This window comes from Athene cunicularia (assembly GCF_003259725.1).
Source record: "Athene cunicularia isolate RWA chromosome 2 unlocalized genomic scaffold, athCun1 chr2_part1, whole genome shotgun sequence".
Lineage (NCBI taxonomy): Eukaryota > Metazoa > Chordata > Aves > Strigiformes > Strigidae > Athene > Athene cunicularia.
The window spans coordinates 54,928,486-54,940,144 of NW_020799095.1; the positions used below are offsets into that span (position 1 = coordinate 54,928,486).

Genomic DNA, 11,659 nt, shown 5'->3' on the forward strand with positions numbered 1-11,659 from the left:
AAGAGGAAAAAAAACACCTCACAGCACTGAAAGCATTAAAATGCATTAAGCTGGATGGCTGCAAAATGTCACCAGTCCTTACTGACTCCACGGTTTAAGTGTGGGTTTTAAATAGAGGTAATATTTCTTCATTGCTAGCCAGTGCAAGATTTGTTACCTACACAATGACTCAACTATGACATCTTTTATGAGTGATATGTTAAACTAATTAACATTAACCTAGCAGAAGAATCAAGCATAAATTAGAGACCATTTTAGTTAAAGATACAGAGAGTTTCTATGCTGGTAATTTTCCCCAAACAAAAGACTGACCCTTGAAGTACGAGATCTCATTTTAGAATTAGTATTAACCGATTCAGAATTCTTCTACTCAATTTTTCTCAAATACAATTCCTACTTATTTCAATTTCAACATAAAATAATAAGGCATGTGCCTCTAGAGTAGCAATTCTAAATCCAAGAACTGGGAGAACCAAGACAGGACAAGAACCATACAAAAATTAAGAGAATTTAAGTATTCTATTATGCTTAATGAATTGTTTGTTCCCCTTCACACTTGGGAATACAAAAATAACACAGCCAGTAATGCCTGTAGATTTTGCCAGCTCTGCTATACAGCAAATATGGCCCTACAGCCAAATGCAGGCATCAAATGTTCATGGCAACATTCCTCAGAGTTGAGGAATATCACTCAGACAAGAGGTGGACTAAGCCAAAATTCACTAAAAATAAATATGACAACATTTTTTTGTCCAACAGATACAACAATATTTTTCCAATGAGTGCACCCTGGTTCTCTTTACAGAAACACACACTAAGTGGCTGCATCTCCCTCAAAAAGTAACTACCATCAAGTATCTTCTGGCAAGTGGCTATTATACTACATACAACTCCTGCCTCTCCACAGAGATTCTCTTTTTGGTTTTAGTAGAAGACATTGATCCTACCTAAACAGAACTAGAGATACGCTATTTCACTTCCTGTGCTTTACAGTGATGGCAGTATATGATCCATAACAAGTTTTTGTCAACAAGTTAATCTAGGCACTGACCTGAAATAACAGGATCTACTTCATAGACTTCTCTTCAGCCTGGAAGCATTCAAAATAAAAATAACAATAAAAACACCCTACTCCTCTTACACAAATCATGGCCATAAACCACTATCCATGGTAGAAAACAACAAGGGAAAAACGTTATATGCAAAAAGGCAATTCCTGGACTGTTTGCACAGCACTACTAACACTAAGGAACCAGAAGCCTATAAAATACACTGCTTTAATTCAGCAACTATCACTCAGATACACCATTTCCGATATAGTAGGGCAACAAACCAGAGAGCTCCCCTCCCCTTCATGTTCAGAAACTATCCAAACTAGAGCATGTCTGCAAATTCTTATTTTTAATAATGCTACAGACATTTTTCAATGTCTAGAATATGCCCGCCTACACAGTTAACGGACAGCCCACCTATGATTCACAGGACCGTACAAACACCTTAAGAAATGGCTGAAGACTCACAGCCCTGGGCAACAGACTCAAATGCACAAGTCTGCAAAAGAATTCTTATTCTGCCTCTTTTCTGTCCTACTTTCACTCTGATATGTCATACTTGAACTTATTGCCTTTTGCAACAATGTTCAGGGCAAAAAAACTACTTCAACTGCAACATGTAATCCAAGGTCAAAGCAGTAGATTGATTGCAGATGCAAAGAAATCAATCTGGAAATGGTTCTGGTCTTCCTTTGCAAACATCCTTTCACTTGTCTCCAACAGAGCTACTAATATATCTACCCTGCATGAAGTCCACAACAAGTAGCATTCCATAGTTTTGGTGGCACTCAAGAATTCTTACTGAAAATGTTAAGATATGAAAAAAAATCTCCCCTAGCCAACCTCAAGTATTACACTCTGCATAATTTAAACCAATGAATTCCCCCAAAGCAACATACAGAGCTGTGTACATACACATATACATTGTGCATACACACATTAAAAAGTTAGGCCAGACTGATTACCAGTTGAAAAAAAAATATTTTTAGTGCTTGTCAAAGCTCCACTTCAGATATGCCTTGCTATTTCCCAGTGGTGTCTTTTGGGGGTTGTATTTTACAACTGATTACAGTGAATTGTTCTGGTATATGCCTGATCACTACTAATTCAATAGACGCTTTTCCATTATATGTTTTTGACTGATCAGAATTTACATGCAGGATGTATTTTAAGAAACAAACTGGTAAATTGGAACAGGGTGCATACTTCATTTTGGGTAGTTAAAACCAAATCAAAAAGGGAACACAGCATAGAAGACCACTGACACAAGACAACAGCAGCAAGGTTTGAGAATGCATTAGACACTGCTTGAAACAAGGGGAAAAAAAACACATCTGTCTCCATCACAAAACAACCTCAAGCGTCATGCCTTCTGTTTTGGACTCTACAGTATGAAAGTGTACACGTCTATACGTATATATTTATTTCTAAAATAGAAGTATGTAATGTATGTGTATACACACACACAGAAGCACTCTGGTGTCTGACTTGCTTTTCCAAAAACCCCAGCAACCTGTATCACCACTGAAGTCAATAGCAACTATTATTTGGCTCTGCTGAAAATTGACCTAGATGACTGGATTTAAAACACAGCAGCTCAAATGTTGGTGGTTAAACATGAAAAAAGTGCATCAGGTAACTCAAATCAGCTGATGAAAATATTTCAGGTATTAGCTTTAAGCTACTATACACTAAAATCCATACAAGGAAGGTGTTAGGTATGAGTTTAAATAAGACATTTAAAATAAACTAGCATCTAATTAAACTCATATCTAGATGCATTGCATGGTCGAAAACCAATCTCAACAGACATTAAGCGAATTGTCCATTTATTTCTTTGGGGAGAGAGAGAGCAACTTTACATATTGTTGCCTTAAAACTTACTTTCTGGCTCTACTACTAGGTGAACTGATGTCATGAACATATACCAGGTTACAGCCCCCTTCCTCCACTACCCAAGTGCTGGAATTCCTGCAGATGTACATCAAACTCTCTCTAGCTAACTCCCATAGCTGATGTACAGAGTAACTAAGTGACAATATAGATTTTTTACAGGGACAGCTAAATCATTTTTGCAAGCTGTGTTCCTATCTATGCTTTAAAAGCAATAATCACACAACTTCTCCTCTCAATTTATACAAAATTTTTCACAACACATTCAAATCATCTACTAAATTAGGCTAGAAATGTTCATGAATCAAAGTCTCCTGAAGATGGATGATAATATTAGAATATCAGGTGTTGATACCATGGAAAATAAGGTATTTGAAAAGAAGAAATGGCAGTTAATCCAAATTTGATAAACCAAGCCATGATCTAGGACAGATTTTAACCATACGCAAAAGGAGAGATTTAAACTGATAAAGCCACATAATGCATAGATTTAAGATGATAAAAATAATGTATACAGATCCTGAAGCTGAAAGGTATCTACATGATAAAAAGAACAAGCTTTTGGGCTTAGAATTACATTTCTTCCATTTGTTCTTTTGTATGTGTGATGAATTTCAATAAACAAATAAAGCAAGGCACTGAAAACATGAAGTTGTGAACCAGAACCACCCTTCCTTCCAATGCTTGTTTTTCAGTAAAGACCCATGCCTAAACAGGTTCCACAGGTCCAGTCCAGGAGCTTGAATGAATGAAGCTACTGCCCATGTCACATTGTAGAACTAAGAATATGGCAACCTTAAGCCCCAAGATAGCACACCTTTCATCAGCTATAAGGCTACAGATTTTCTGTCAGGGCAAGATTATCTCTTCCAAAACCTTTTCAGTTTCCAATACTTGAAGCCCAAAGCCTTTTAACAATAGTCTCTCTACAAAGCACAACTGAGCCCACCTTCACACCCCACAAGAGAGCCCACAGAAGAGCCCCCTGAGCTACCACCAGCTCAGGTCAGCTCCAGCACCAGCAGAGCTGAAGCCATATCCTATGCAAGCTCAGCCGAGAAGCAACAATTAACAGATCAAGTCCCATAGCACCATAATACAGTTAAAGTAGCTTACAGGCCGAAATTAGCACCCTATGTGGCACTACACCAGCCTGCACAAAAGCCTCGAGTTGCTTAGATACACCTCAGTGTTTGCTGAACAATCTAGGGTACCCTCTTAGGTATTCTGGAGTCATCACAACTTTTATTATTTTCAAAGCATATGCACCGAGGAACACTGATACCAACCAAAAATGCATTTGCAAATTCTGAAAGATAAGTAAATGAGCAACCACACAAAGTCTCACCTCTGAGATAGTCTCAAAACAACATATGTAATTCCTGAACCACTTACCTAAATGAATTTTTGCCTTGCAATGTATTGTGAAGCCAAACAGAAGCAGCTAACTTGCATGCTCAACTGAAGACTGAAGTTATTCTGGGAGCAAATGTAATTCAAAACATGCAAAGCTAAAGTTAACTTTGCTTCCTCGTACAGCATTAAACAGAAGCAATTTTATCATACACCAAAAAGATGCCAATACTCCTGACTGGGATATTTATAACCTATGATACAGCCATTTAAAGATTTCACTACATTTTCCTATTAGAAATGCTCTGATGGCACAGGCCTCCAGACACATAAATTATGACAAACAGCTTCTCATCCATTCCCACAAAATCCACCTCTCCTTTCTCTATCACATCAATCTCTAGTGACTGGCCCTCATTTTCAAGATGCCTCACCACTTCCTGTCCTCACTGGCTCACAATTAAGTCAGAATTCATCCTTATCAGCCCAGAATACCCGCTCCCATTGCCCACTTATTAAGTTATATGACAACTGCATGCCTTCCCCCTCCACTCCCACTATGACTGCGAGGAATCCCATGCAAACATTTGTCATTCTACTTCACTGCTCCCCCTTATCTCTGAAGGGGAAGTAATGCTGACACCCAGAGCAACACCACACTCATCTCCCACTGCAGAACTTAAGGCAACTCATTTAATGTACAAAATTCTTTAGGAACAGTTAAAAAAAAAAAATAAAAACAAAAATACCCACACACAGAAAAGTGACAGAAAAATTGATACTGCAACATTTAAAATATATCAAAATGCAGCATATTTCAAAAGGTGGCAACGTTGTTCCTAAACAGAAGTGTGGCTTCTTTTTAAAGTATAAAAAAATGTAATAATTTTGTTATTTTTAGCAGGAACATACACATTTAGATTATATATGAGCATTTTTCTCTTCTTTCTTCTCTGTACAGAATTAAATGCAGTATGTTCTCATTAGTCCACAACATTCATATATATGAACACAGAATCTGCACTTGCAGCAGTCTCATAACCTTTCAGAAGTACTGTCCCTGTCCTCACACAAAGACCAGAATTAATTGTGTTAAAATATGTTTAATCCCCCTAGTTTATACATTTCCCCCTACCAAAACCCAAACACATCTACGCATTTTAATCAAGGAAAGGTCAAGGTACCAAACACAATAGCACCCTATGTTGGGCTTCAAATAGTTTGTGACAAATTTCATGTTATGACAATGCAAGTAAAAACAAGAATCAAAATAGAATCTGTTACTGAGTTGGAAAGCTTCTTGCTACATAAAATAAATCCAATTAAGAGAAAGAAAACTATTCCAGACACCATATGCCTCTGTCCTGACATAACTGATAGCATTCTACAGAAAGCAGCTCACATGTTGGAAGCTTCCTTTTCATTGTAAGCTTTCATGCAAGTATTTCTCAATCATAACTGTAAAAGAATAGAGGCGTGTGTGTACAAATCCCCCATCACCTTCCCCAGATTTCAAGTGACAACTCTCTCCTAGCCTTGGTCAACTTCCTTCTACCTCTCAAACAAAATTTGCTCACACAAGCTAAAGAAAAACAAACATGCTTACATTGAATTCTGTAAGAGTACTGTACCTCGAGTTACCTGATAAGGTGACAAGCAAATGAAAGCAGAGAAATTAAAAAATAAAAGAAAATCTCATATTTGCAATTTGGATTTCTACTACCTGAAGATATATGATTAAGCACATGAGGTTCAACCAGCACTGAGCAAAATAAAGAGATAATAAGATGGACACACTTATCAATACCACTTTCTATGGAACCAAAGCTACAAAGCCAGCTCTGCTCTAGAAATATTACCTGTCCTACAGCTTCTACTTCACCTTCCCCATGAGAAGCACAAAGTCACTACCTGCCATGCCATCCTCCTCATAATTGCACAATACTCTTTGTGCTGTTAGAGAACCCTTTCAGGGACTAACAATTGTATTTCCAAAAGCTTTCTCACGAAGTTTTACTCAAGAGTCAAACTGTACCTCTGAATCCCAAGGACTACGCTCTGGTAAAGCCTCCAGAGAAGAAAGCTGCTTTGTCCTGGACTGCCAGGAGCAGGGCCTCCCACCGGAGGGGTGAAAGGCAGCAAACCCCCAGGAAAGCATCCCTGTCTCCACTATGTATCACACACCAGTTAGGCACACATGGCTCTATAGAAATTTCTACCTCACTTGTGAATTCTGAAGTTCACGCCCAGCAAGAAAAACACTTCAACTAAAGGGAAGGAACAATCAAAGAAATAAATACCTTATTACATTTTCCTTTCTACCTTCCCGGATGTTCACTGATTGGAAGGTACTCCATATAGCACCTCCTCCATCTGCTACCTAAAAATCCAGAAGCTACACAACCTGCCCTTTTCTGTCCATTCCTCACAACACACAACTCCAATTCACCCACCCATAACACACTGTACAAGCACTTCTTGCAGTCTGTTACATCTCTTTTGCACTGTGCTCCCTTGGCCTGAGACAACCCCGTGGTTACTCTAACCTCAGTTACATGGAACAAGACACCTTCTCATGTAACAAAGAACATTGGTTCAAAGGCTTTCTTAACTGTGCACAGTTCAAAGGAAGAACCACTGCTCAGACTGTCTGGATTTGGCTTAATATGTTTTAGGTGTAAATTCTACTACCAGCCTAAAATGGCACATCCCCAAGGTAGGCTTCTGTGAAGAGGAGTTCAGAGCTCACCCCCAAGCCTATACTGCCCAGGATACCTGCAAGGACTGCCATTGCCTTCCAGGACAGTCACAAGCAAAGCAAGCAATAGCCCCATCATAACCAGAGACTAAACCACAAGAACAACCCTTTTTCATACATTTTGGAACTATAGCATTAGGGGTCAGATACCTGAAACCATCCTCTCGAGAAACTCCTTACACTCCTCACAGCCAGCTCCCACCAAAAGCATCAGGGCTGCTTTCTGTCACAGTTAAGACAGGTGCTCCCCATCACCCAGGTGCTGCCCCTTCCCCACAGCACTCAGCCTCCATCCATCCATCCACCCACTCCTTCCCTCACCTGCTGTTACTGCCCCTTTTGCTGGGACTGCTCCCAGGAGAAAGGTACAAGGACGCTCCAGCCAGGGCCTACAAAACACATTTTCCTCATCTCTGTGCAAGTCCTGCAAGGGTCTCACCTCCCACCAATGCAGCACACCTACCAGCTGGGAACTACTGTGATAAACGTTTCCTAGCTGGCCCTACTTTTCCTCTCTGCAGATCTTATCTCTGAATCTGAGAATGCTTCTTTTCATTTTATTGGAAATAGTCCAAAGAAAATTGAAGGCAGATAAATTCTATCGCCCCTCTTTAAATCTTAACAATTTTGTCACCAAGTTGTTAACGTTTGAAATGTTCCAGGTATAAACAAACAGAAATGTATCTAATAATTTGCCTAATATATCCTGAATCCTATGGTAATGATGAAATTCAATCTATACAAACTCTCAGATTAAGCAAAGATAAGGAGTTGTCTCCATTTACATTAACTGTAAGTAAAAATTCACTTCAGTTTTCAGTGTTTATGAAAAAGCATGGCTTTCATGCAGATAAATGAAGTGTACCTTTTCTACCCAGTTTAATTTTCCTAAAGAGCAGCAAGTGCCTGAGAACAAACTGAACAAGAAGAAAATCTGCACAGAAAGAAAAAAGAATCATGGTTTTGGTTTCCTTTAAATACAGAAACGTAATGACTGGGCTTCTTTTCCAAGATGACACTAGATAGCAGCTCTAAAATATTTTTATCCATCACAATCCATTTATTATTCCTTTCTTCCCCTCTTTCCGCAAACAGCCAAAGACTCTCCTTTTCTGACACTCCAAAATAAAGATTTTCATATGGCTAACTTAAATCATCCAAAGTTCAAAAACAGTATAAACGCAGAAGAATATTAAGAACGGAAATCTAAATGTACATTAATTGTGTTCAGTACATAAGAAAAAGCTTATCCTCAATAATCAGTAAAATTAAGAGTAGGTCTTTATTAAAACAGTCAGAACCTGGAAATAAGGATTGTATTGCTTCTTGTATCTGTTTACAATGGGAAAGGATAACAAGTGATTATTCGTTCAGATTTCTATTTTGCTCTAAAGTAGGCCAGCCAGATCAGCACTTTTCTTAAGATTATGAATACTAGTCTGCCCTACATATGGTATAGGCTGGAACCAATCAGATGAGCTGCAATATGCAGCAAACCCAACTATTTTAATGTAATTCATTTTCAGCTATAAATGAAAAGTGCACAAAATGAGTTTAAAAGGATCAGATTTTAAATAGTTTTAGAATATGCTTTGCAATTTTCATAGCTCACTAAGAGGCTCAATGATTTCCTCACCATTGGATTAACACTTAATCTAGATTCAAAAATAATTCGTTATTCATTAATAACTCCTTAACAGTGTGTGTTCTCCACTAGTTTTTGTTTAATTTTTGTACATCAGTTATACAATAACAAGAAAACTGAGCACTGTCCACATTCAATAGCCTTTCACAGTACTAAGACATTCAGGATGCAGACACACTCCACAAGAAGCCTTAAATCAAAACTTTAAAAACATATGAAACAAAATAATTCCTTGAATTTTTAAGTTAAATACTTCTATTTGCTCTCTCCCCCATACAAGCCATCCATAACGTTTTTGTTGCTATTTGGAAGCAGAGAGGTTATATAATAGAAGGTTGGTTTCTTGAACTCAACTCAAAACTTAATAATGTGTCTTTAAACAAAGTCGTCTGTTTGGAAGATCATAACTGTGGCAAATGCTTTAAGCCGTTTTAAACTTATTTTTCTTAAAAGCTAACTAGTCTGATTTTCTCGAGCTACTAAGCACTCCTAGACCCAGTGAAGTCATTGCTTTGAAAATATCAGTTAACTCAGAAAACAAAAATACTTTCATGTTCAGTTTTTCCTTCTACATTTAAGATATAAACATTGCCAAACCATTAGTAAGGCATTTCTGTCAGATTACACCACTCAAAATTACTGGTAGGCATCAGCAGCAAGGCAAAGATTAAAAAAAAAAAAAAAAATTAAAAAAAGGTTACAGTGCAAGTTTGTTTAAAACGAAGGTGATGCCCTTATTATTTTGATGTACAAGACATAGTATTTTTTGTAACAGGAGAGAAGTATACCTTTCATCAGCTGCAGGACCTTGATGTCATATTTGGTGATGTAATCCAAATGGGTCTCAGCAGCATCTTCCACAATATCCTCAAGTTTCAGCAAGAGGCTCTTCCACTTCTTCCAGGAGCGCATTAAGTTATGTATGAATCCAAATGGTTAAGACGTTCAGCAGCTGTACAGTACAGTTTATACCATGATAACAACCCTTGAAGAATCCCAAGCTGTATTCCAGCACTCAAAGAACAATGCAATATGGCACCCATCACAGACTGACATTTTGGCAACCATCCCATTTTCCTGACGACCATGCTTTGACCTGTTCACATAAGAGGAAGAAGTGTTAGTTCAGCACAGTAACTCTGCTGCACCACTCAGGGATGAACATACAAAGTTACATTTTTCTGAATAATTTCAAACACGTATTTCTTCACAGATTTGGAGAAATCCTAAACTCAAAGCCACTGATGGCATTTCACTTTAACATCACCAAGCTGGAGTGTAAAAGAAGACTCAAGCTGGATGCTGTCGCTCTTGTACTTTCAATACTTTAAGAAAAAGGCTTTCAGATTTCCCTACACATTGTCTTACATTACAGAAAGCACGGTAATATAAAGGTTCTTCAACTGCCCTGGCAGATACTTCAAAACTCATGAAAAGAACAAGTCAGTAAAAATAAGGTAGGTAGGCAGGTAGCAAAAATAAAACTCATCAACCCTTCTAAGGAAACGTATGAGGATGGTGGAGGAGAACTTAACGTTGATCTTTCCTCCCCCCTTAGCCCCGGCTCAGTGTCCCTCCACGGTACCTCCACCAGCAGGCATGTTACTGCAGCCGAGGGGCTTGAGCGAAGAGCAGCACTGTTGACACTTGGCCCAGAAAGGGGAAAGCCAAAGCAGTTAAACCTGTGCCTACCTACACTGGTACTCCTGCTATGCCATTGCCTCAGAAGTACCAACAGCAAATTTTTGCTTAGGTTGGGAAGGGGAATATGAAGAATGGAGAGAAGAGTTTGACTACTCCGCACAGGAGGGAATAACGATGTGAAGAACAGCATTGGGTCTATCGAGCTGGAGTGGGGGAAAAAGAAAAGAATGAACTTCCACACCAAGGATGAGGGAGAGGAACTAGAAGAAGCTTTTAGAGACTGGAAGATGTATGTGCACAGAGATAAAGAAAAGAAGAAAGGAGAAGGTGAATATTAGTGAATTCACAAGAATTTCTGCTGGAAGGTCTGTCTGCATAACTGAGTAACATGCATGTAGGGCAGACCACCAAAGAATAATTTTAGAAGAGGGAACAAGAAGAAGCTCTTGTGTTTGCTTCATATCAGGAGAAACAGGAGCATATCTACACATGTACAAAAAGAAAGAAACTTAATGGGAAATGCAAGAAAGCATATAGGTGGAAAGGGACCAGGAAGAAGGAGGATGAGTGACAACAGAAAGTGGAAAAGTAGAGACTTCAGAAATTCTGAAATGGATAGATCTAAGGAGGGAGAGGGACAACTGGCAAATTAGCATAAGCAAATAACAAGGGAAAGGGAAAGTAGTGGACTGGGATAAAAAAAAAAGAGGAAAAGCAGTTGTTACATAGCATAGAAAAATGAAGAGGAAAAAATAGGATGCTAAATTAATCAAGATAATTAAAAGTACAAAGAGCACATGAGTAAGTTTTCTGAAGTTGCGATGCTTGCTCTAGAAAGCGCAAATACCAGACAGAGTGGAAAAAAACCCAAAGCAACTATCGCTTTTCCAAAGGGACAAAGCGGACCACACTGGGCAGGGGAAGATAAGCCGAGGAAGGTCCAGCCTGGACTGACCCTTCCCACTCTCCCCCTCCGCTATGATCAATGCGAAAGGAAGAACAAAGTCCTCCTTCTGGTGTGTGTCCCCCCCCTAAAATTGTCCCTCCGCACTTCTGCACACCTTGCTCCCCTGGGATGGTCCCACAGCAGCAGTAAAACCCTCCGTGGTGTCCCCGGCCGAGGCTGGCACCCAGCGGAGCCCCCACCTTGCCCCTGCTGCACGTTGCCCTTCCCAGCCCCACAGCCTCCACTTCTTGGCCAGGGCCCCCAGGACTCCCTACAATCCCAAGAAGTTTTCCCCGTCTTCAGCTTCCCTCTGTCCCAACTCTGAAAAAAACAGCCCGACCCAGAAAGCTGAGCCCACTTCCCTCCCT

General features: G+C 39.3%; 1 long non-coding RNA gene across 2 annotated transcripts in view; it reads right to left on the minus strand.

Annotated features, from left to right (window-relative positions):
- Nucleotides 1–9,796, minus strand: part of LOC113477077 — a 262,249-nt gene extending 252,453 nt beyond the window's left edge. For both annotated transcript variants that reach the window (XR_003397839.1, XR_003397840.1), the window contains exon 1: nucleotides 9,490–9,796. This is a non-coding gene — a long non-coding RNA (uncharacterized LOC113477077). The remainder of the gene's footprint in view (nucleotides 1–9,489) is intronic.
- Between the last annotated feature and the right edge of the window lie 1,863 nt (nucleotides 9,797–11,659).